Consider the following 25,957-nt stretch of genomic DNA (forward strand, 5'->3'; position numbering starts at 1 on the left):
GTGAGTATTTTATATGATTTCGCTTTCTCTCCTTTCTTAGTTTATCAGTTATACTCTTTTAAAAACATTTTTAGTGGTTGCCCCAGAGTTCGCAATATATGTTTACAACTAATGCAAACCCACTTCCAAATAACACCATTCTGCTTTACAGTAGTGCAAGTACCTTATAATAAAAAATATTCCTATTTCTTCCTTTCCACCCTTTATATCATTCCTGTCACTTAAACATAAATTATAACCATCAAATACAGTGTTGCTATTATTATTTTGAACAAACCTATCTGTTAGATTAATTAAGAAGAAAATTAAAAATTTAATTCTACTTTCTCTTATTCCTTCTCTGATACTCTTTCTTTTAAAACGTAGTCCAAGTTTCTGACCTATATTATCTTCCTTTTGTCTGAAGAAATTATTTTAACATTTCCCATAAGGCAAGTCTACCAGCAACAAATTCCTTCAGTTTTTGTTTATTCGAGAAAGGCTTCATTTCTCCTTCACTTTTAAGGAAATTTTGCAGGATACAGAATTCTAGTTTGTTGTTTTTTCCTCTTAATTCACTTTAAATATTTCACTTCATTCTCTTCTTGCTTGCATGGTTTCTGAGGATAAGTTAGGTATATCTTTGCTCCCTCATAGATAAGGTGTTTTTTCTTCTGGCTTCTTTCAAGATTTTTCTTTATCTTTGATTTTCTGTAGTTAATATAATCTGCTTAAGTGTAACTCTCCCACCCCACCCAATTACTCTTCTTGGTGTATATTACACCCTTTTGTAGTTGTCCCACAGTTCTTGGCTATTCTGTCCTATTTTTTCTTTTCAGTCTCTTTTCTCTTTGCTTTTCATTTTGGGAGTTTCTATTGAGATATCTTCAAGCTCAGAGATTCCTTCCTCAGCTATATCCAGTCTAGTTTTTTTTTTTTTTTTATCTCTAGCATTTCTTTTTTGACCTTTCTTAGTAATCTCATCTTTGCTTACATTGCCCATCTGTTCTAGCATGTTGTCTACTTTTTCCATTTGAGCCCTTAGCATATTAACTATAATTATTTTAAAGTCTGATAACGCCAACATCCCTGCCGTATGAATCTGGTTTTGCTGCTTGTTCTGTCTCTTCGAACTTTGCCCATGCCGTTCTTTGTTGAAAGCTATGCATGATGTACTGTGTGGAAGGAACTCTTTCTAAATAGACCTTTAGTGATGTGGTGGTAAAAATGTGGGGGATGGGAGGTGTTCTATAGTTCTATGATTAGATAGATCTCAGTCTTTTAGTGAACTTTTGTACCTGAACTGTGAACTTCTCAAGTGCTTCTCAGTCTGTCCCTCCACCCCCCACATGCCCCTTAGGTAGGAAAGGATGGCTGGAGGGGGCTGGAGTTGGGTATTTCTCTTCAAGGTTGGTTAGGCTCTGATCAAACTCCAAAAGGTTAGGCTCTGGCAAAATAATTACTACTGAGAGCAGATCTTGTTAAGAAGAGTGCTCTGGTGTATTTCTTTTTTTTCCTCCCAGGGCTGGAAGCAGAGGGGATTTTTCTCAGATATTCACTGTAGGACCTGGTAGAGTTACTGGAGGTGAAATTTACAAACATGTGGAGGCCCCCTGTGATTGAGTCCCCCTGGAATTTTATACTCTCAGGTATGTCCAAATGGAGCCTCCGGCAATTCTTTCGTTACGGTAAAGGTTTTCCTATCCAGTTCTAGTTCCTGTGGAGGGTTGTACTCATACGTTTCTGCTCTGGCAGGTTGTTTTTTTCTGCATTCACCTCTCTGTCTCTCCAATTTTTAGTGTAGTGATTTGCCCTATGACCTCACTTCTCTGATGGATCTAAGAAGAGGTATTGATTTTTCAGTTTATTCAGCCTTTTTATTTGTTTGTAGTATAGAGTGATGACTTCCAAGCTCCTTACATGCTAGCCTGGAAACAGAGGGTTTTGCTGTTACTAAATGAAAGTCAATGTGCCTGACACTTAGAAAGGCCAAAACCCAAAATGTCAGAGTTTGGAGTAAAGAAAGTTTTATTGATCAAAAGGTGCCAACTGGGAGGTTGGGAGATCTAGCAGTGCCTCAAATCCATCTTGCTTGCTGGACTAGGTTTTTAAGGGGCTAAGGGGAACAGGTACACAGAAGTGCTGGTAGGGCAAGTTTTAATTGAAGCACCTTAAAACTTGGCCGTTTATGGTAAAGGGGCGTCAAGAACAGATCTTCCTGGACAAGTGATCCTTGGCTTCTGAAAGGATTCCAGTGTTCAAGTTCCAGTTATGTCTTGGTATTTTGTTTCTGTGGGTATAGCTGGATCTCGGAGTTCTTTCTTCTGTGAATGCTTCAGCTATGTGACTCGCAGTTTTACTCTGTTGTCTCTGAAAAGCAGCCCAGTATCTCATTAAACAGGATAGGACCATTTTGAACTAGTTCTGCAGTTACATTGCTATCATCTGTTGAACACCCATGTGAAGTAAGCACTTTTAAGGTATTATCTCATTAATCCTCACATCAGTCCTCAGAAGTAACACCATTACCCCATTTTGTAGAAGCTATTACTCTCAGCAGGAGTAAATGACTCTCTCAAGGTCACAGACTTAGAGAATGGGATTTGAACTTAGGTCTGTCTGATTACAAAGCCTATGTATGTCTCACCCACCATACCACCTCCCACAACTAAGCAGAACCTGGATAGGGCTTCAGGCCCAGAGGCAGTACTAATTACAGTAAGGAGTCAGGAGAGACAGGTGCCCAGGCCAGAAAGAAGAATGGGACACAAAGGACAAGAAAGTACCCAGGGCTCATTCCTTTCAGGCAAGACACCAGGTCTCCGAAAGGAAGTGCTAAATCCTGATGCTGCTCCTTCTGGCTATGTGACCTTAGGGGAGTCACTTTACCTCCCCCAGACTCGGATTCTTAGTAAGTGGCAGAGGGCCTGGAAAATGGCAACTGTTCAACAAATGGGAAGTTTTTACAATTGTTGCTAGGTAGTAGTTAATGTTGCCAGCTGGAAAGCTGCAGGTGCTAATCCCCATTTAGGCCTGGCCAGGGGAGGTCAGTCATTAGAGATGTGGGAGCTGTCAGAGACTCCACGTAGAATGGCTGGGGGAGGTGGAGGCATTGGAACCTCAGTGAAGAATCATTTTGTTGACAAAGTTATAATGAGATACCCCAGCTCTGTCTTCCCATGGGACGTACTGGTTACCTCCTCTTCCTGGCTACTGCCCTGGTTGGCACCCAGTGCTTGAGAGCTTGAGAGTACAGTAGGATCAGTCCTTCCCTGAGGCCAGATGTGCCACTTTGTGTAAGGGAGGAAAAACCTCCTAGATTCAGGTCGGAGCCAGCTGTCACACTTCCTGATCAATTTCAATGCCAGCTCTGAAGACAGAAGTTTCTGCTTCTGGTTAAGATGGAGTAACAGAGACTAGATTTACTCTCCTATTTGAAACAACTAAAAATAAAAAATAAAAAAAGACAAAAAAAGCGATGCTCAAAACACTGCACAGCAGGCAATGACAAACAGTGATCACTGAGAGAAGGGAAGAAAAATAAAGTGAGTCCTATGACTGACTCAAATTACTGGAGAAATATCCCAGCCATAGCACAGGGGTAGAGGAATTTGGGTAGAATCTACCAGTGTCCCTGAATTAAAGAAACATAGCTGGGAGTCTTGGGGAGGCCAAGGAGGCTAGAGTTTGTAGGGAAGAGAGCTGCAGAGAATGAGCTCTGTAGGTTGGCAAAGGGTCTCCTTCCACTTCAGTTGAGTATTAATACACTGAAATTACTTGAGTGTGGGGAAAGAACCACCCAAAAGAATAAGAGGAAATAATGTTCAGAGCTCACACAAGGCTAGGAAATAGAGCCTGTCCTGATAGTCTGTTAGCCAGAGTGGAAAGTCTCATAATTCAAAGGCCATCAATTATAGTACTAAGAAGGGTCTTGGCCAGGTAGTAGGGAAAAATAGCCCTATGCTAACTGAAGCTCTGGCCCCACCTAACAAAAAGATCAAACTGTTTTCAAGTAACTTAGTTATTTCCCAGAATGACATTCAAGATTATTTATAGAAATATAAAACTATATAGAATCCGACAAGGTAAAATTCACAGTGTCTGGCATCCAATCAATAATTACTTGGCATACAAATAAGCAGGACAACATCATCCATAATAAAGAGGTAATCAGTCAATTGAAGTGACCCAGAAGTGACACTAATGGTAGAGTTAATAGGCCGTAGAAATTTAACTTTGGGTAATGAACACACAATGTAATATACATATGACATATTATTGAATCATTCACTTGAAACCTATATCATTATGCTAACCAATGTCACCCTAATATTTTTAATAAAATAAAAAATTAATAGACAGTAACATTAAAATAGTCATTATGGATGTATTTCACATATTTAGCCAGAAGAGAGATTGACTGTGTAGAGACAAGTTGAAACAGCTAAAAAACAAAACAAAACAAGTGGTACTTTTAATTTTAAATTTTAAAAATATTAATTTAAAAAAGATCCAAATAAAAACTTCTAGAGATGGAAACTGTAATGTCTGAGACATAAAACACAGCTGATAGAAAGAATGGCAGATTAGACATTGCGGAAAAGAAGATTAGTGAACTTGAAGACATAGTTATAGAGTCTATGCAAAATCAAACACACAGAGGGAAAAAACACAATAGTCAACTGTGATACAACTTCAAACAGCTAAATAGCTAGGCCAAAAAAGGATATAAAAGGCAACTAGGTTTGGGAAGAAAAATGTGAAACTATATTTACAGACAGCATGATCGCTTACCTAGAAAATCCTGTGGAATCTACAAAAAAGATACTGGAACTAATAAGTGGGTTTAGGAAGATCGATCTATGAAACTCAATTATACCTCTACACACTAACAACAAACAATCTGAAACTGAAATTTAAAAATATTTCAGTGACATCAAAACTGTGATGTTTAGAGATAAATCTGACTAAATGTAAGATTTATACATGGAAAATGACAAAATGTTGCTAAGTTAGTACTGTCCATAAAAAATTTATAAATTTGACTTTATCAAAATTAAAATTTATTTCTCATAGAAAGACATTGTGAAGAAAATGAAAAGACAAGCTATAGACTAGAAGAAAAAAAGATAACATATCTGACAAGGGAATTGTTTGCAAAACATGTAATGAAATCTTTTAAGTCAGCACTAAGCAAACAAACAATCCAACTAAAATGCAGACAAGGATTTGAATGAACACTTCACCAAAGAAAATATATGGATGCTAATAAAGACATAAAAAGAAACACAATGTCACAGTCATGAGGAAAATGCAAATTAAAACTACAATACGTTACCGCTGCAGATTAGCGTATGTACAATTAAAAAGACTTTACTATGCCAAACACTTGGAGAAAATATAGAGCAACTGGAACTCTCCGGTGTTGTTGGTGAGAGTGTAAAATGGTATAACCACTTTGGAAAAAGAGTTTGGCAGTTTCATAAAAAGTTAAACCCATGTTGGAATCCAGCCATTTCTCTCCTAATTATTTACCCAAGAGAAATGGAAGCATTACAAAAACTTGTATATGAATAGCAACTCTAACTGTAAGCATCAAAACTTGGAAACGATCCAGGTCCCAGGGCCAAGGAGAAAGAAAAATGGTTTGACCTGGGTGTTAGTTAGATGGAGGTTTGAACAGGGGCCACGTGAAGTGTGGAGCTCAGAGATGAGAGGCTCCCAGGTGCAAATTATGACTGTGCCACTCATGAGAATGGTGAGTTTGGGCAGATATTTCCCTGACATCAATGTCCTCATCTTTCAAAGGGCCGAAGTACAGAGGGTAAGACCATGGCATCCGGAGCCCTGCCTGGCTAATCTCAGCTTTGCCACTTCCAGTGAAACTGGGACAAGTGAATTTGCTTCTGTGGGCCTGTTTCCTCGTCTGTCAGATCGGCCTGGTAATAACAGTACCTACCTTACCCACCGGCTGCTGTGAGGATTTGAGGGCGCAGCAGCATGTGTAGAGGCTTCCAGCAGGCTTTTCGCCTAGTCGGTCTTTGCTGCCATTATCATCATCTTCATCATCTACCTCAGAGGATTCTTGCAAGGCTTTAAGAAGGCCGCCGGTGCAAACTGTCCAGTACAGGCGTTATTGGATAATGACCAGGCAGAGTGACAGGTGCTCTGATGTAGATGATGGGAGGTGTTTTGAGGGTCACAGAAGGAGACAAGAGTTCTGCCTGACTGGGTGGAGAAGGGTGTGGAAAGTTTCCTGGGGGAAGTGGCATTTTCTGGGCCATGAAGGACGTGTATAATTTCCTGGGTAGAGGAGGGGAAGGTACAGAGATGAACCTGAGCAAAGGCTGGGCGGTGAGAGAGCCTGAGCATGTCTAGGGACCCTGGGGTGGTTTCCTGAGGCTGCATGTTGGGTGAGAGATGAGGTATGAGGCTGCACAAGGCCACTGAGTCCAGATGGCAAAGGGCTCAGAATGCCTTGCCAGGGGGTTTAAATGTGTTCCAATAGGTGGGGGGTTCCTATGTATGTCTACATGGCGGAACCACCTGAAGAACTTTAAAAACTGTGTATTCTGTGGTCCCACCCAGCAGTATTCTGAGCAGTAGGTCTCAGGCAGAACCCAGGAATCTTACTGTTTAAAGCTCCCTAAGAAATTCTGATGCCCACCCAAATATGGGGACCTTTATCATGGGGAGGGGGTGTCTCTAAGCAGGGATGGGCTTCATTGAGATACCAACCCCAGACAATGCAAGATTCGAGCAAGAGCTTGAGAAAGTGGGGAAGGCCCATATGAGCCCCCTGACCCTGACCTCCAGCCTCCCACCCTTTCCCAGGGGAACCTCACACTCCAAACACCACATTTACTGCCAGAAAGTTTTTAATAAAGATATATACTCATGTTGCAACCCATACATTCAAGACATATGAAAGCCTATGTTCCCCCAAAGGCTTGTTAAGTGAAAGCTTATAGCAACTCTATTATAGACCAAGACTGGAAACAATTCACATGTTCAGAGGTGAATGGATAAACGAATTGTGACATATTTATGCACGGGGTACTACTCAGCAGTGAAAAAGAATGAGCTACTGATATATGCAATGATATGGATGAATGTCAAAAGAAGCTGAACAATGTCACCCCAATGAATTTAATTAAAAAAAAAAAAAAAAGCTGAATGAAAGAAGCCAGACCAAAAAATAAAAAGTACATACTATGTATGTTTTCATTTATATGAAATTCTAGGAAATGCAAACTAATCTATATTGCCAGAAAGCAGAGCATTGGTTACCCGGGATGGAGAGTGGTGGAGAGATAAAAGAGGGAGGGATTATCAAGGGCAATAAGCACCCTTTGGGGGTGATAGATATGTTCCTTATCTTGGTGGTGGTGCTGGTTTCAAGTGTGTGTACACGTGTCAAAACTTATCAAATTGCATATTTTAAACACGTGCTGTCTATTGTATGTACGCCAGCTCCTCACAGCCGGTCTGGTCCTTTCGCAGTGCGCCTCTCCCATCTCGTCCTCCTCACTGCCAGTGCACATTGAATGCTCACCGTGCATGAGGTACTGTCTGCCTAATGCTATCTGGAGCTTTTCATTTAACCCTCACAATAGCCTTGTGAGGCGGCGCTGTTGTTGTTTGTTTTCCACACGAGGAAACTGAAGATTAGAGAGGTTAAATCACCTCTCCAAGGAAATGTCACCTGACTATGTCCCAGCCCCAGCATTTATCCCTAACCTAATGTAACTCTGGTCTGATTTGTTCCTATGATTGTACAAGCATTGTGATGTTTGTAGAAAACAAAATTTAAAATTTAAATTGCTTTTAATCAATCAATCCTTGTACATCATTGAATATCCTAATATACCTAGTGATTTTTACTTTTTCATGTTTTTTTTTTATCCACATGAAGACAGCTTTTTTAGCCACCCTAATTCAATAATGTTCATGAAAATTTGTTGCCCCTCCCCCCGACAACCTTACATTTTTACATATGGTCTTATTCTCTTCTACATGGAGAACAGCTTTCAGGTAGTCTATTTTTCGTTTTCAAAGTCCTAAAAAGTAGGATTCAGGGCACAGAGTGTTATGTTTTTTTCTCCTTATTCTGATCTAAAAAACCCCCACAATTTGACCTTTTTACTGTTTAGTGTAAGCTGGAGCCTTTCTGCAACTGTAATCCAGATCCTGAAATTACTTGTGACAGTTGTCATTTTTGCCTTGACCACCAAACACCCATTCTCCCTATGCCTCTAGGAAGTAGTTCACTCCCCAGCACCAAGAATAGGTTCTCATAGGTTTTAGCCAATCCATATATCCACGACCATTGCCCATGCTTGGCCCCAAACCAAATCACAACCAGTGAAAAGCAAGGAATCTTTTCTCAAGAAAGGGAAGTGGCTCGTCTTTTCCAGGGGTGCTACCAGGGAGACATCCCTTTATGGAACAGTACAGGGAGAGAGTAGGAGGCTTTTAGCAGAATGGTGGTGGGTGGTGGGAAGCCTTCCCTGAGGCTGCAGAAATCAGAGCAGAGAGAGGGAGAGACCCTTCCCCATTCTTGATGATATTTGAGCCACCTGAAGACAACTAACAGATTCCTTTTGTTTAAATCAGTTTTCATCCATTTATTTATTTGACCTATGTATACTTATTGACCACTTACTATGTGTTATATGAGCAATATGAGTTAAGTTTTCCATGAGCATAATCCTAAATTTAACCTTAACCTAATCTTTAGTCATAAACTATACTTCTGGCCATTTTCTAGAGAAGAGCTTTTCATGGCAAGAAACAAAGGACAAAGGGGCATTATAAGAATTATAATATACATTTAAGAATATGCGTGGGCCACTAAGCAAAATGTCAGGGTTATTAAAAAGACCTTAACAGCAGTGGGCCTAGAGAGAGGTAGGCCTGTAAAGATAGGGATGCAGTCCCTCTCTAACCAGCAAAACTTCATGTCAGGTTCTAAGTGTCCAAAATCTCAACTAAATGATTTATTCCCCAGACAAACTCTGTGACCCCTTTATAGATCTCTAATAGGTAATCTCCATTGGACAAAATAGAACCCACATATATTTACTAGACAAAAACAGTAAACACTTTCAAGTGGATGTATGTATTAGAATCCCTTTCAAATTGAAAAATTTGATAATAAGAGTACTAAGTGCACTTTCCCTTTCTTGGCTAAACCTCTCAAGGTCTCACTTTTCCTACCTTAGTGCTCTGAGGCCCTTCCTCCACTGCTGACCACAAGGCCAATCTTGGAGGAGGCCTTAGGAATAAAAAGAAGACTGTATTTTTTTTTTTTTAAATAGGTTTTATTTAGGTACAATTTTCACACACTAAAATTCACCAGTTTCAAGTGTAAAATATTGATGAGATATTAAATGTTAAAAAATATTTAAAAGCCGTTTATAATTATGTAACCCCCACCGCAATTGAGATATAGAACATTTCTGTCACCCCAAAAGTTCCCTGTGACCCTTTGAAATCAATTCCCTCCCCCTCTTCCTAGCCCCCAACAAGTACTGATCTGTTTTCTGTCAATATAATTTTGAATATCCTGGAATTTCTTACAAATGAAATCATACATTACACATTCTTTTGTGTGTGGCTTTTTTACCCAGCATGATGATTTTGATATTCATCCACATTATTGTGCATATCAGCAGTTTGTTTCTTTTATTGCCGAGTAATGTGGATAAATCACAGACTATTAATCCATTAACCAGTTCACTGGCATTTAGGTTATTTTCATTTTGGGGCTATTGAGAATAAAGTTTCTGTGAACGTTCACTTACAAGTCTTTGGGTAAATAAATACCTCTCTTGGTAAATATCTCTTGGGTAAATAACCAGGGATGGTATTGCTGGGTTGTAAAGTAATTGTACATTTACCTTTTCAAGAAATTGCCAAACTGTTTTCCAAAGTTGTACCATTTTACATTCCCACCAGCTATGTATGAGAATTCCAAATGCTCCACATCCTTGCTAACATTGGTACGGTAAATTTTTAAATTTTTAGTCATTCTAATGGCTGTGTAGTGGCATTATATTGTGATTTAAGTTTGCCTTTCTCTAATAACTAATCATGTTGACCATTTTTTGTGTTCTTAGTAGCCATTCATATATCTTCTTTGGTAAAGTGTATGTTCAAACCTTTGCCTATTAAAGCAATTGGTTGTCTTCTTTGAGTTAGTTGTAAGAGTTCTTTATATATTCTGCAATTGCTTTCACCCATCTGTCCCTCGCCTTTGTTTTTTAATGGTGTCTTTCAAATACCAGAAGTAGTTCATTTTGATTAAGTCTGATTTATCAAATTATGGGTTCTGACTTTTGTGTCCTATCTAAGAAATCCTTGCTTACCCAAGGGTTTCTCAGTTTCAGTACCATTGTTATTTTGGGCCAGATAGTTTTTTGCTGTGAGAGGCTGTGGTGTGTGTTATAGGATGTTTAGCAGCATTCCTGTCCTTTACCCACTAACTCAGCAGCATCACCTCTCCAGTTGCGACAATTAAAAATGTCTCCAGACATTGTCGAATGTCCCCTGAGGGAAAAATTACCCCAAGTTAAATAACACTAGCCTAAACCAAGATAAAAATAATTTTCTGTTACATTTTATTCTAGAAGCTTCATAGTGTTATGATTTCTATATAATATTCTGAGTTAATTTTTTTATTTGATGTGATGATTAAGATTCATTTTGCTACATATACTTAGTTGTTTCAGCCCCATTTGTAAAAAAGACTGTGCTCTCTTGATTGAATTAACTTGGCCCCTTTATCAAAAATTAATTGACTACATATGTCTGGGTCTATTTCTAGACTTTGTTCTATTCTGCCGATTTAGATTGTCTATCAGTACTGCACTGCCTTGAGTTTTATATTAAATCTTGAAATCGGGTAGTGTAATCCTCAACCTTTGTTCTTCCTTTACAAAATTGTTTTCTTATGCTAGGACCTTCACATTTTCATATGACTCTTGGAATGAGCTTCTGAAGATACTTAAGTCAATATTTTTTTGCCATATAAGGTAACATTCACAGGTTCTAGAGATTTTATGTGGATATCTTTTAGGGCACCACTTTTGGCTCACTGCAAACCTCAGATCCCCATACCACTACCCTCCTTCCAGTGGCCTCTGAACTCTGGGGGAAGGAGCAGCAGGCCAGGATTTCTTCCTTATTTCTCCTGGGGATAGAGGGAAAACTGGAGGAAGTCAAGAAAGAGAACATCTATGGCCCTCCTACTTATTTAGACATTGCATTAGATTGGGCTGCCATTAAAAAATACCACAGATCAGGTGGCTTAAGTAACAGAAATATAATTTTCTCACAGTTCTGGAGGCTGGAACTCTGACATCAGGAAGCCAGTGTAGCTGGTTTCTGGTGAAAGCTCTTTTGCTGGCTTGTGAACAGCTGCCTTCTTGCTATTTCCCCACATGCTTCTCTGTGTGTAGGGGAGGGAGAACATGTGCTCATGAGCTCTCTGGTGTATTTTCTTAGAAGAACACTAATCCTATCAGATCTGGACCCCCATCCTTATGACCTCATTTAACCTTAATTACTTCCTTAGAAGCCCCATTACCAAATACAGCTACACCAGAGGTTAAGGTTTCAACATATAAATTTGGGGCAAGATGCAAACATTCAGTCCATAACAGACCCTTTTGCTTATGTTCTTATTGCACTATCTCTATATTATCAGGTAGGGATTAGCATCCCTATATTACGGGTAAGGAAACGAGCTCATAGTGGAAGTAGTTGCCCAAGTAATTTGCCTGTTAGCGTCAAGATTCAAAACCAGGTTGATTTGGCTCTGAAGTCCATGCTAATTGTACTGCCCTGGACTGCGCTGGGAACTCCCCAGCTAGGGTCCCATCTCTAGCCCACATATGCCATACTCGCTGCCACTACCTTCCACCAGAAGTACACACTCAGAGTTCACAGGCTTTTTACAGCAGCACCCTATCTTCAGCCCTCAAGATCCCCAGATATAATTACAGTTGTCAGGTGCCTTGAGGAAGGCAATGATGTGGGAGGAAGATAAGGGTCTTTGTGTTGGGCTTCCCTATATGTCTACAGTAGTTTGAGCCATGCAGGGCAGGGGGGATGGTCTGATGAGAATGACCTGGGAGGGGCTATAAAGGAAGCCCTTCACCCCAGGGAGCTAGGAAGCCCAGTTGAGGTCCAAGCAGGACAACCTCCATGAGTTATCTCTGGCAATCTGTTCCACATTCTCAGTTTCTTCATCTGTGAAATGGGGAGGGAGGATTTAGATCATTTGTAAGATATGTTCAAGTCCTGAACCTCTGCGATGTAAAATACTATCACACCTAAAAAAGCCCTCATATTTGCACAGCCCTCTCTGGTTAATAAAAAGGCTTTCATTCATCACTAACCATTCCACGAACATTTACTTCTCCTGCTGTATGCTTAACCATGTATTGGGTTATGCTGGGCAATAGAGGGCACAGAGAGATGAGGAGAACTGCAAGTGCAGGTGTAAAGGCAGACATGAAGGGAGGGGTGGGTAAGAGGGTGTACAAGGTAGACGAAGATCCCAGGGCACTGAAGATGAGGGACATGGAGGCAAGAGTAGTGCTGCAAGTGACTCCACATCCTGCAAAGCAAAGGAGGCGTGTTTGTTTCTTTTTTACAGATACAAGAACTAAGGCTCAGAAAGAGAAATGACTACCTAAGGCCACACAATCAAGAAGTGGCCAGGCCTGTCTTCATTCCAGGGCCTTGTCTTTTGGCACAGTTTACCTTACACTGTAGGGGATACTGGGATGGAGGATAGGAAGGAATCTGGCCAGACACCGAAGACGCCTGTGAAGAGTTCTCAGTCTGATGGGGAGGTGGACACATAAACCACTCCGAAGCATGTTTGCCAAGCACAGCTTGGCCACCTGGTGGATGTCAGGCCTTGGACTAGGGGCTGAATCGAAGGATTTCCTGGCCCATGAGGAGCTGCAGCCTGATGGGGTGATGACACCCACCAAGTCAGAGCAGTGACAATCCACAAGAAATCCCAGCCTGGGCATGCCAAAGGTTCTCTTTCAACCTACATGAATTCATGGCCTTGGACAGTCATTCATTCGTCCACTCATTTGTTGTTTCATTCAGTCACCACACAGTACTGAGAGCCATGTGTGTACCCAGCTCTGTGTCTGTTTGGGGAACCTTCCCCCTCTCTCTCTCTCTGAGCACAAGGCCTGAGCCCTCAGCATGTGGGGCTGCAGCCCTGTGTCTGCATTTATGTATGTATGTGACTGTTGCTCAGTAGCCTGGACATCCCCAGGACAGGGGCCTGGTTTCACTCCTTTTTAGCTGACCTAGAAAAGACCGCACCAGGCTATTTGGCACCTCGGAGCTTCTCCCTGCTGCCCCTAGCACTCCCTCCACAGGAATGGGGGTTCTATGCCAGGTTGAAAAGACAGGAGGTATGTGTGTGAGCACAAGGTCAGAACTGGAGGGGCCCGGATCACAGGGATCAGCCCTATTCCCTACTGTACTGATGAGAAAACTGAGGTGGTCACTATATCCCACTCTCAACAACTGGTGGGGGCCCAGCATCTTAGCTCCCAGTTTTCCTGTAGTCTTTACACCTATCCTGGGTGGTCTTCTGGCCTCTCATTTGGCTGCTTAGATGGTGGAGAGGGAGGTCTCTTTGTAATGGGTTGGATGGTGTGTGTTGTGTGTGTGTGTGTGTGTGTGTGGGGGGGGGGGGTCTGCTGCTTCCAGTCCAGAGGTCCTGTTCCCTCCCAAAGTGCTTTTGATCTCCAGTGAGCCTGGCCAGTTCTGCATATTCTGCCCCAGCATTGCCTTGCTTGGAGAACTAAGGGCGGGGTGGGGGGAGTGTGGGGAGTGTAGGGAGAATGAAGTAGTGGGATAATACCCAAGGATCATCCTAGGGTTCAATCTCCAGCCCTCCTTGACAGTTGGGATCTCTTGAGTGGCTGGGGGGGGGGGGGCACAGAGCGACACGTGCAGATGTGCGATCAGGTGGGGACATGGGTCTGTGGGACCACACACGTGCACGCACATGCATAGGTACCAGTGTGTCTGCGGGACTGTGAACATCACGAGGGCACGGGTACATGCAATGGTGCCGCCACCGATGGTACGAGAAGGCTCTGGTCTCCTAATATCCATCGAAGCCACCACTCCCCTTTCCTCTGATATGGACAAGAGGCCCTTGGAGACCAGTTTGTTCACGTTGATTTCTCCTAGATATGACATTCCGGAGCGCAGACGTGTGTACCTAGATGTTCTTGCAGATTGAATTCCGCTTAGAAGCCTGGGACAGAGTCCCGTCCTCACACAGAGGGTAGGGGCGCGGTAGGGGCAAATGTGAGTACTAGGGCAGCCCTCCCCCAGCCTCTCTTGCAAAACACAAGGCTGCGAATTTCCCAATCCCCTCGGCCGTGGCCTCTTCCCTGAGGGACCCTGGGTCAGCCCCTTTCTTTGCCTGGGCCACAGACATCCCGTCTGCCAAAGAGGGACCCCGCCACCTTCTTGGTCCGTGTGGGCCACGGGAGGGGAAGCTCGGGTGGAGGCAACGCCTCTGGCCTAGGAAGGGCATTCCTTTGTGACCCCGGCGCCCACCCTACCCCCCTTTCGATCTGCTCGGCCCCGGAGCCAGGCGGCGCCCCCGCGGGCGACACTGGCCTTTTGTTACCTGCACGGCGCCAAGCGGACGAGCGCTACGTGCAGCCGCGGCGGGCGGGGCTGGGGGCGCCTGGCCCTCCCCTCCTCCTCCTCCGCCCCAGCCTGGGGCCTCCAGCGGCATCTTTGTGAAACCCGCCCACGCCCCTCGCCGGCTTGCTCCTGCTGCTGCCTCTGCCTTCTTGCCACCCGCGTGGACCGTTCGCCCACCATCACGGAAGCCAGACTGCACTTTCCAGGCGGTTCCAGGCGACCAGTCCTTCCTTCCCCTCAGCCATTGCCTGACAAACTCACACTCCAAGGGCCGGCTCAGAGGCTGCCTCTGGGAAGGCCCCTCTGACTCCCAGCTTTAGTCATTTTCCTCCGGGCACCCTGTATGTCTGATGACTCTGGTCAAGGCTTGTCTCCCTTCGAGATCCAAGGCGGGGCCCAGCACCCTGGGCGGCAAAGGCCTGACCTTCTAACAGATGTCTTCAGCGGGAGAGTGAATGAGTGAAGTCGGAGACAGGCATAGAAGAAAACCGAGGTTCCCCAAGCCGGGCCTGGGCCCTGTCCACGGCCCGAGCTGATGTCTGAGCTTCCATATGAATCCCAGTCACTGACCCTAGGGATGCCTTGGGTGCCTCGAGACCCTTCATTTACATGACCTCTTCAGCCAGAACCATTGGCCTCCCAGCCTTTGCTCTAGCTTGTTTCTTCTGCGGATCCACTCTCCAGCCACCGGTGTAAACCAGACCCTTCCAAGACTCATCTCTCCTGGAGAAGCTGTACCTGATCCTTAGGGTTTTGTGGCCAACTGCGCACCTGACTTAAGCTTTACACAGAATGTTACATTTCCCCCCTCATTGCGGCCCTGCAAGATAAACAGATGATAGCCCGCAAGTGACCCTAAAACACGCTCTTTCTCTGATCCCACACTGTTGCCTTTCTCTCCTAGGCCTTCCCCTGGGACAAATGTTCCTTTAAACCACTCCCCATCTCCTGGAGCCCTCCACCTTTAAGGCCAGAGCAGGTCAGAGCTGAGGTTCTTGCACTAGGGCAGGTCAGTCTAGGGGCTCTGTGGCTTTGGGCCTGTTTGAGGAATTTCGAGGGGAGAATGCACCGGGCGTGGTGAGATGGGAGTTGAAGGAATGTGGGACTCCTGGAAGGAAATCTTGCTAAAGGTGGAGAGGGCCTTGAGAGATGGCTTTCTCAGGCCCTGGGAAGCAAAGACTAGTTTGAATGACAAAGGGTTCCCTGGGGAGACCGGGAGGCTTGTGAGGATGGGAATGCGGGAGGAGGAGGGTCACAAGGGCGGGAAGGAAGCTGCCCAAGGGTTCCCATCTGCAGCGGCCCTTTCAAGTCCTGCTAAGCCCATAACAATGAGAGGAACTGACCTACAGACACCAGGGGCAAAGGATGATTAATGTTAATTCACCGAGGAAATATAAAATTTTTATGAAAATGTTAGAAATTCCAAAGTACTAATAAAAAGGAGATGCCAGCTTTTCTTACCTATAGAATTGATCAAGATAAAAATAATGAGGGCAGCAGATGTTGTTGGTAGGATGTGAGGAAGTCAGTGCCTTTTTCTCTGCCGAGGAGGTCAATTGGGCAAGGTTTCTGCAGAACCATTGGACAGTACGTGCCAAAGCTTTTAAAAGATTTATACTTTGATTTAGCAATTCTATTTTCAGGATAGACCCTAAAAGCAAAGACTATTTATCTCAGCCTTATTTATAAAAGGAGAAAATTGGAAATTTCCTAAATGTTCAATGACAGGGAATTGGGTGAATACACCCCGTGCATAGATAGAAGACTGTGCAGAAATTAAATATTAGGTACTTGAGAAATATTAAAGATATGAGGAAACATTGAAGATATACTGATAAGTAAAAAGAGGAACTGATTAAACAGCACGACTCCAATTTTATACAATGTCTATAAACATGCACAGTATCTACCATCCATAGAGCTAGACTGGGTGCACTACCCTGTGCTAAGAACTTGACCCAGGCTCTCATTCCAGCATCATAGCAGCCTTGCAAAAAAAGATTCTGGTAATTGTATGGGGGTTGGGGAACCACAAGGAAATTCACCACAATGTCAAGTGTGAAATGAGAGGGCATGTGCCGTTGCTTTTCTTCCCAAAGAGAAAAATCCACTTCCGAAGAGGGCATGTGCTTTCAGTTTCTTCTTTATATTTTCTGATCCTTTCCAAATTTTCTTCAGTAAAAACATGTAATAATAAAAACATTAGAACTTTTAAAATCACAAAAACAATTTGTTCAAAAATATCTTTGGCACCTTTTCTTTTTGGGGTGGGCTGCGGTTTTCTCTTTGTATTCATTTACTGAGGCTGCTGTAACAAAGTACCACAAGCTGGGTGGCTTTAAAAAAACACAAAAAAGTATTGTCTCACAGTTCTGGAGGCTAGAAGTCTGAAATCAAGGTGTTGGCAGAGTTGGTTCCTTCTGAGGATAAGAGGAAATATCTGTTCCAGGCCTGTCTCTTACCTTCTGGTAGCTTCTGGTGTTCCTTGTCTAGTCTCCCTCTGTGTGTCTTCACATCATCTTCTCTCTGGGATATCTACCTCTGTGTCCAAATTTCCCCTTTTTATAAGGACATCAGTCATGTTGTATTAAGGCCCACCCTAATGACCTCATTTTAACTTGATTATGTCTATTAAGACTCCATCTCCAAATAAGGTCACGTTCTTAGGCACAAGAGGTTAGGACTTCAACACATGAATTTTGTGGGGGAGACAATTCAACCCATGACCTTGTGCCCCTAGATGAGTGTGGCAGGCAGGTGGGGGTGTGGAAGACTTCTTTGGGGTGAGAGTCTATGTTTCTGGACATTCTGGGCCCCCCTGGATTGACTGTACCGTGTGACCTTGGAAAAGTCATTTAGACTCTTTTCGGCTTCGCTTTCCTCCTTCATAGACTGGGACTGGTATTACTTACCTTCCAGGGTTGTGAGTGAGGTGACAGGTGAAAAGTGGCTTCCATAAGGTCTGAAACATAATCTTTCACAGGAAGTGTCCTCCTTCTCCCTTTCAACAGTGTGAAGAAGGGAGAGCACTGCCCCAGGGAAAGTCATGAAGGGCTTGATTCAAGTTCTAGTCTTGTCCCTCACTAGCTGCATGGTCCTTGTGAGCCTCGGTTTCCATGTTTGTGAGATGGGAAAAGAGCATCTATTCCCACTCAGCTGTTGTGGTTTACTATCCCTGGGACTTAGGAGCCTCAGAGCAGAAGATGAATGAAGACTGGCAGAGATAAGATTGGGAAAGTCAAGACAGGCAAGAATGTTATGGAAGACTCAAGGTCAGTGGAAACATCAACTTGTTGAGTCCAATTTAGGTGTCACTTCCTTTAGGAAGTTTTACTTAGACTCTACAGCCTGGATTAGACCCCTACCTCCACTCCATCCTGTGTTCCCACAGTCCCCTCCACTACCCTCTGTTGTGGCATTTTAACTGCCTAAGACTAGAGAAAGACTCTTGAAGGAAGAGACCATCACCTCTGCTTGCCTGTTAACATAGCAAATATGAATAAAAATAGTAAAACCCAGTGCTGGCAGTGTTGGAAGGACCCATGTACACACGTAGTAGTAAAGTGAATCAACACAATCTTTCTAAAGAACTATTTGGCAATGCCTATTAAAAGCCACACACTTACATATAAGCTTTAACCAAGAAAAACCAGTTTGGGGAATATATTTAAAGTAAATAATGGAAAGAGGAAAATACTTACTTGTATAAAGACGTTTTGAGCCAACTGTGTGTCATGGAGAAGAGTGGGAATAATGGAGCAATGAGTAAGTAAACTACAAAGTATAGTAGATTGGTATACATGGTAAAAATGCAGCCCGGCCCAGCAAACGTTACCTGAGTACAGAGCATGCGTCAGCTTCTAAACTCTACCTTGGGAACCTGGCGATCTCTGCCCCATCTGGTGGGTAGACCGGCAGGTAAATGAAAACTGTAAAATGTGAGAAATATGACAAGAGGGTTAGAGGGTAGAATATGTTCAAGGTTAATGAGGGTGGAGAATCTGGCAGGGGCCAGATCATAAAGGGCTCGAATGCCAGTTTGTGCTTTACCCAGCAGAGGTGGGAAGCCAGCAGAGATGTTTGAACTGGTGAACAAGAACATCCTTGGTGGTTTAGAAAGATCTTGGAGTAGCAGTTTAGAGGATGGACCGAAGAGGCCAAGAGGCAGGGATACCTGATGGGAGGCTGTTAGGAGGCTCAAGTAAGACAGGGCAATAAGGCCTTGGGATGGGGAGAACAGGTAGACCCATGAGATATTTAGGAGGAAGGGGACATAGCACTTGGTAGTTGATAGGATGCTCAGGACAGGCAGAGGCAGGTTTGTGGGGAATATGGTGCATCAATTGATTTCGGGTCTTTAAAGTGTTGGAAGAAGAAGAGGCACTCTGGAAAGGGTCTAGAGAAAGATCCAAGAGATATAAAAACCGTGACGATCCATCTCATAGAAGCCCAGGCAGGAGAGTGCAAAAGGGGAATGTGAGCAACAGTATAAAAGAGTGCCAGCTGCTGGGTGGGGCCTCAGTGATAGAGGGTCCCTCAGGCTCTCCCTGGACTCCCTGCCTCCTAAGCTGGCGGCTAGGTAACCCCAGCTAACTGCGTGCTCTTTGGTAACTCCCTAAGGCCTTTCAGGTGCTCACTTTCCTTCTCCACCCAAGGGACATCATAATTCTACCTGCCCTGCACCAGTATGAGGAGCTTCAGATGAGAAACTGAAGAAAGTGCTCTATAAATTGCCCAAGAGATGATCTCTGACTCAGCCCTTTTAAGTCTCAGGCTCTTTCAGAAGTTGGTGGGTCATGTTTTCTCTTGTCTTTGGTGGCTCCATGGCTCACACTATTAGTTTCTGATCTTTTTCTTCTTGGTTCTGACTTGTTCCATGGCCACTGGCAGCCTGGGGCTGCCCATTCAGCTGGCATTTACTAAGCCCATTTACTAAGCCACCCATTTGGCCCTGGGGTATTGAGGATAACTCTGGTCTGGGGCCTGCTCCTCATTCTACTGCCCTTTCCCTCTCTTTCCTGTATCTTCAAGCTATTACCCCTTTGCTACCATCTTTTTTTCCCCCAAAAGACTCAAGCATCTCCTATATTTTAAACAACAAAAATTCCCCTTCTACTCCTCCAGTTTCTCTCCATCTGCAATTCTTTTTGACCAAGTCTTCCAAATAATTATCTACATTTCTCATCTCCCCTTTGTCTCTTAATTCTTTTCAATCTGGTTTTGACATCCATATCTCCAATGAATATCTTAAAATGACCAGTGCAGTGGGCTAAATGCTGGTCCCTAAAATGCTATATCTAAGTCCTAACTCTTAGAACATGTGAATGTGAACTTATTTAGAAAAAGGATCTTTGATAATGTAATTAAGTTAAAGATCTCAAGACAAGGTCATTCTAGATTTAGGGTGGACCCTAAATTCTCTTTATAAGAGAAAGTCAGAGGGAGATTTGAGACTGAGACAGAGAGGAGAAGGCAATGTGAATAAAGTGGCAGAGATTGGAGTTATATAGCTATAAACCAAGAAATAGCAAGGATTGCCAGCAGTCACTAGAAGCTAGGAGAGAGGCATGGATCAATTCTCCCTCAGAGGTTCTGAAGAACCCAATCCTGCAGATCCCTTATTTTAAGACTTCTTGCCTCCAGAAATGTGAAAGAATACATTTCTGTTGTTTCAAGCCATCCAATTTGTGGTAATTTGTTACAGCAGCTCAAGAAACTATTCAGTAATAATGATAGCAGCCAACATTTATGGAGTGCTTACCCTGTGCCTGGCATGGTTTTAAGTGCCTTACACGAATTATTTCATTTAATTCGCCCACAAACCCCATGAAGTATCCATCAGTTAGAAATACAATGTCAACGTGATCAGTTATTGAGGGTTTGTCATGTCTTTGGCATTTAGAAATTAAATCCTCTGCCTGAGTGGTATGTTTGATTATTTTTCTTTTTTTCTGGATGAGGAGTCGGCAGAGCAAAAACATGCACAATTGCTCAAGGTTACACAAAGAATTTGTAGTGGAGCCAGGGTTCCAACCTAGTAATTGCTGTGGGTGCCCTCAACCACTATGCACTTCTTCTACGGGTACGGAGAAGGAGCTGAGGAAGCCAACGAGTGAACTGACCCAGAGCTGGTTTTTCTATAATTGAAGGATGGAAGGGGCCAAGGGACAGCCGAGTCCGCCGACGTCCCTGGAGGAAGATCGTGAGAAGGAGTGTCTGTGGCAAGGTGGAGCGGAGTTTGCCAACTTAAAACATGCCTTGTTGGATATTGATTATTTCAAGTAAGTTATTTATGAGAAGTGAAAGGCTTAGGAAAAACCTTTGACCTCCCCCTGAACCGCCTGGAAGAATTTAGAAGGAGCGTGCTCCAGGAAGGGAGCAATCATCAGCTAACAAGAGTTTAATATGAAACTGGTGTGTGATAGGAAGGAACCTAGCAAGACCTCTTTGGTCAAAGTCCTCTCTGTGTCCCCTTGTCAAAGATGGCCCAAACATTTATTTACCAAACATTTGTCTACCAAATGTTTGTTTTTCCATCTCCATGTGAACTGCCTTCCTCCCCTTTGAAGTGCCCACCTACTACTCCTGCTTTCTCCTTAGCTCAAGATGGCATATCAGCCTTAACTGCCCCATCAGTCCTTGGACCTCATGTTCTTATGGAACCTCTGTATGGACATGAGCAATTAAACTGGATTATTTTCTCCTTTTAATTTCTCTCATATTAGATTATTAGACCAGCCAGAAGAACTAAGAGGGGAAAAGGGGAAATTTCTCCTCCCTTACATTTGGTGAGCCAGCCCCGGAGACATACTGGCTGGCCACTGTGGGACTGCTGCAGATGAGGAGATACTGGGGTGTCTGACACAGGGTGGCAGAAGGTAAGAGTTCTCACTATGTTAGCCACCCCCCACCCCTTTCCCCAGATCTCTGTCTGTGACATCTGGTAGAAGTAAAAGTGGTGAGATTAGATTAGCCAGAGAACCAAGAGGGAAAAGAGAGGAAATGTTCCCCTCTCCCACAGTGATCACCCTGGAGACACTGGAGTTTAAAATTCCAGAGCTGGAGCAATTCTGGATGATGATAAGGTCTAGCTGTGGTTGAACAAAAGGGATGGTGGGGGTGGCGGGGGTGGGAGCGGGGAGATGGTCAATAGACTCTACTAGATCAAGAAACCTGGAGGAAACAGAGATCATACCAAAGGAAGCGGTAAACTTCTCTGGGAGTTCAAAGGGTTGAGCAATCATTCTCTGTGCTTATCATGAAGTAAATGGAACCTGAGCTGGCTCTTGAACAAAAAGAGATAACAGATATAAAAGCGAGAAGGGCTTTTAGGGAACAGACACAGAAAGAACAAAGCCATAGATGGATGACTGCAAGGGACATCTAGTTTATAGTTTAAGCCAGCTACATTTAAGGGTGCATGGAAGGGTGTGATGGGACTTGAGCTTTGAAAGTGTACAGATTTGGGGATCCTGCAAAGCAGATGCTGAATCAAGGATTTAGGTGCAAGTACTTTATCTGAGAGGATGTCTCCAGAAAGCATAGCAAAGGAGTAGGAAAGAGAGACAGAGAAGGAAGGAAAGCCAAAAAAGATGAGCAAGTTACCCCTTGGGTAACTGGGGTTCAGTCCCACTAGGGACTCTGTGAAAGATGGCACAGAACACACTTCAGAAATGTCCCACAGAGGAATGAGGAAGCTGGAGTATTTGTCCACAAAATCTGATCTGTCCCTCGATCCTTCGTGGGAGAATGAGTCCACTCCTGCTGCCACAGAAAGCCTCTGGACAGAGAGGTGTGGGTGCTTGAGGTAGGAAATCACCAGTGTATGCAGCAGCTCTCCACCAAATCTGTAGGTGACTTTCAGGATGGGCTAAAGGGATAAGGGTGGAGTACCAATAGCATCTGTTTTAGAAAGGAAAGCTGAGAAGAGTTTGTGGCTGCCCCGCAGTCCCTACTAGAGATGTGCTGTTTGTCTGTTAGGCAATGGGAAGCCATAGAAGTTTTCTGAACTTGGGGCAGTGCTCCTGAAAGTTCCTGCCTGTCCCAGAATGTGCTACGGAGGACAGGCTGTGAGATGGGACAGAAGGGATGCAGGTTGGAGACTGTACAGCAGGGCAGAGGGGATGGGAAGACGAATGGGAGAAAACGGCCTGGTGAAAGAGTGTTGCAGAGTTTGAATGGACAGGATTTCACAACCGATTGGATTAGAGAAGAACAAGGGAAAGTGAGAAGGATATCAGAAGGATGCATCTCAGGGAGGAATCAATAATATTTCTAGGACATTTCTCCTTCAGGAAGCATCAAAAGGAACACCATACACTGAGCAGACCAGAAAACATTTTCTGAGCATTGGTCATCTGGGTTTTCCTTACATTTGGCATCCTTAAAAAATTATTATAAACTCCATATTTAAAGCACCTATTTTGTGCCCTGTGCTTTATCTACATTATCATTCCTCTCTTACAGCCACACTGGCAGGTAGGTACTATTATTATCTCATCTTAAAAATGAGGAAACAAGGACTTGGAGAAGCTGAGCAATGGGTAAAGTGTCACAGCTAATAAGCGGAGATCAGATGTTTTCAACCAAGTCCTTTCTCTGTACGTTATCTACCTGCACGTGTCATGAGGAGGCCAGACCACACAGTAGAATGCCAGCAACAGTCCTGGGTAAATGCCCAGCTCTTTAAGCTTCTAAATCGTGTATTCTCATGACCGTGCAGAGTCCTTGAGAGAACTCAAAGTCTGAGACAGACAACACTCCCATTTGACCAATTAAAAGACTGAGGTAGGTCCAGAGACATGAAGTAGCTTATCTGAAGTCATAGAGCTAGTCCCTGCCTCTTGACCTCAGATTTCCTTCTCTGATTTTACTTGTCCTGGTTGCATATGCCAGTAGGGAGCCCAGAGAGGAAGAGGAGAGCTGATGGAGTGTGACCAAGGACAGTGACAAAGAGAAGGGGAGGAGGAGATGGTGGAATCTGGGCACTCAAAGAGCATTCCCAGGAGCCTTTCTCTGAAACTTTTGGCTCAGAGTTCTTTTGTACTGGCTTCATTTTCTGAAAAGTTCTCCTTGTGCTTAGCTACCTCAGCAGAAAAAAATAACTCTTTTCCCTAAAACATACAGCAAGGGATCAAAGACAGACTTTCAGAGGCTCCATTTGGGTATGTGCTCATCTCTTAACCAATCACATGGTCAAGGTAATTGAATCTGCTACCTGGCCACTCTTATGTTTTATACTCAGCCCTGAAGCCAAGGGAAGGGGTCTGCCCACCCAAACCAAAAGGGAAGTCCTTGTCTAGATACTTTACAGAAAGAAAAAAACAGTTTTTTTTAATACTAGGTACCCCCATTTTCCAGGTAAAGAAACCTGCTCAGTAAACAGAAGTGCTTTGCCGAAAGTTATACAGCTTAGTATCTAATATGGCAGAATTTGAATCCTCATGTCTGTCTCTAGAGCCTGTGCTCCTCCAGGACAGCAGACGGGGTCTTCCTCATTCTTGGGTCTCCCCATGCACCCTCCCCCCGGATCTTAGCCTGTAATGGGTTCTCTATTCCAGTGCTGCTCAAGGTGTCCATGGACCATGCTGGTCTACAAACTTTGTTACCAGTCTACAGTGAGTTAAGTACTGAAATTCTAAGTAAACATTTAGAAACATTTTTCAGCCATTTGATGTTGCTTTGACATCCATGTGCAGTAATACAAAAAGATAGGTCTGAGACATGTTGCAAATAATTTGAGAAACATTGCTTTTTGCAGTTATCTCTTCAATAAAGGCATGAGCAAAGGAAACCATGATTGCACTAGTGGGTCCTCTACAGGGAGACCCAGAGTGTCCATCCCACAACTCAAATGGTGGTTCTGTCACTCAGCCAGCCAAGGGACACCTTCCTAGGAACCCTAACCTTAGCATAGGCCTCTGCAGCTGAAGCTCTTCTCCCATCTACCAGAAACTCAGGCAGGCAGGCTTGGGCCCAAGCAGCTCCGGTGCCCAAGGGTTTTTGGTTCTAGTCTAGCTGGAACTGGCTGATTCTGCCCAGAGCCTGTGGATGCCTAACACTGTGAGACAAGGACCCACTCACCTTGCGTTTCCATTCTGTACCCTGGAAGGAGAATGATAACTGACACCAGCTGTTCTAGGGTTGGAAATCGACCCCAAGAACAGTTTCTTTTTAAGCTGAGGTAAAAAGTCAGCTCCAAGATCATGCTGCCACTTTCCGTCTTGACACCAAGGACATGGCATGGTTCCTACCCTTTGTTAGAAACTTTCCGATGCCGGAGTGAGTCTTAGGTCAACAGAGCAACTCCAGGCATGAGTATTTCTCAAAGCCAGAATGACTCAGGTTGGCAAGTGTGAGCTAGCAAATAGGCCCAGAGCCAGTTCAGTCCTTTGATGGGGTTAAAGATCCTCCATCCTGGCTATACTGTCACTGTTCCATCATGTCTGGTGCAATAAGAAGAGCCAGGTGCCCTAGGTTAGAAACCCATTTCTGCTATTTTGCCGAGTAATTTTGGGATGTTTGCATAATCTTTCTGCATCTCAATTACTGCATTTGAAAAAGGGTGCAACACCCACCTCACGGGGTAATCCTGAGGATGAACTAGATGATGCTGCAGAGTACCTTGCATGCACAGGCCCTCAGAGTATGAGAGTGAATATGAGAATGTTTCCTCCACCTTCCAGGCAGCTGGTGAAACTGACAAAAACCCTGGCTTGGAGTCACACAGACTTGGTTGTTCCTCAGGCTCAGTCACCTGCAGAAAATTGACCCATGGGTAATTTTCTTAGCTTCTCTGAGCCTTGATGACCTAATCTCTAAAGAACAAAATACCCACTTGCCAAGGTTGTTGTGAGGATTAAATGCAACCAAATATACAGAAGAGCTTGGCACATGATAGATGTTCAATATATGCTCATTCATTTAACATCTATTTATTACTAATGCTGGGGACTAGGTCTGCTAGCATTGAGGATACCATGATGAGCAAAAACAGACTCAGTGCCTTGACTAGGAATTTAGCAAGGGAAATGATACCGTAAGGGAAACAGATCAGCACACAGTCAAGTCACAACTGTGGCATGTACTACAAAGTGAGTGAGGTGTAGAGTGCTAAGTGAAGACCTGACAAGGCAATTCAATCAACTTAGGAAAACCAGGAGGGCTTCCCTGAGGAAGCAATAATTAATTGAGACAAGGTCTGAAGCATGAACAGGAAGAGCACTCCAGACATGGAACAACAAGCGCAAGGCCCTGTGATAGGAGGATCCCA

The 25,957-nt window shown here is 43.8% G+C and overlaps 1 long non-coding RNA gene across 4 annotated transcripts in view; it reads left to right on the forward strand.

The window, feature by feature from the left end:
• LOC107508286 overlaps window positions 1-25,957 on the forward strand; it is a 74,852-nt gene that overhangs the window by 16,281 nt on the left and 32,614 nt on the right. For 3 of the 4 annotated variants that reach the window (XR_001596280.2, XR_001596281.2, XR_004954547.1), the window contains exons 3-4: window positions 20,835-20,966; window positions 21,411-21,563. This is a non-coding gene — a long non-coding RNA (uncharacterized LOC107508286). Of the gene's footprint in view, window positions 1-1,502; window positions 1,629-20,834; window positions 20,967-21,410; window positions 21,564-25,957 lie in introns of all 4 variants that reach the window. The other variant, XR_004954546.1, reaches the window with a different exon arrangement.

The sequence above is a fragment of the Rousettus aegyptiacus genome, unplaced genomic scaffold, assembly GCF_014176215.1.
Source record: "Rousettus aegyptiacus isolate mRouAeg1 unplaced genomic scaffold, mRouAeg1.p scaffold_m13_p_1, whole genome shotgun sequence".
In the NCBI taxonomy this organism is placed as follows: Eukaryota; Metazoa; Chordata; class Mammalia; order Chiroptera; family Pteropodidae; genus Rousettus; species Rousettus aegyptiacus.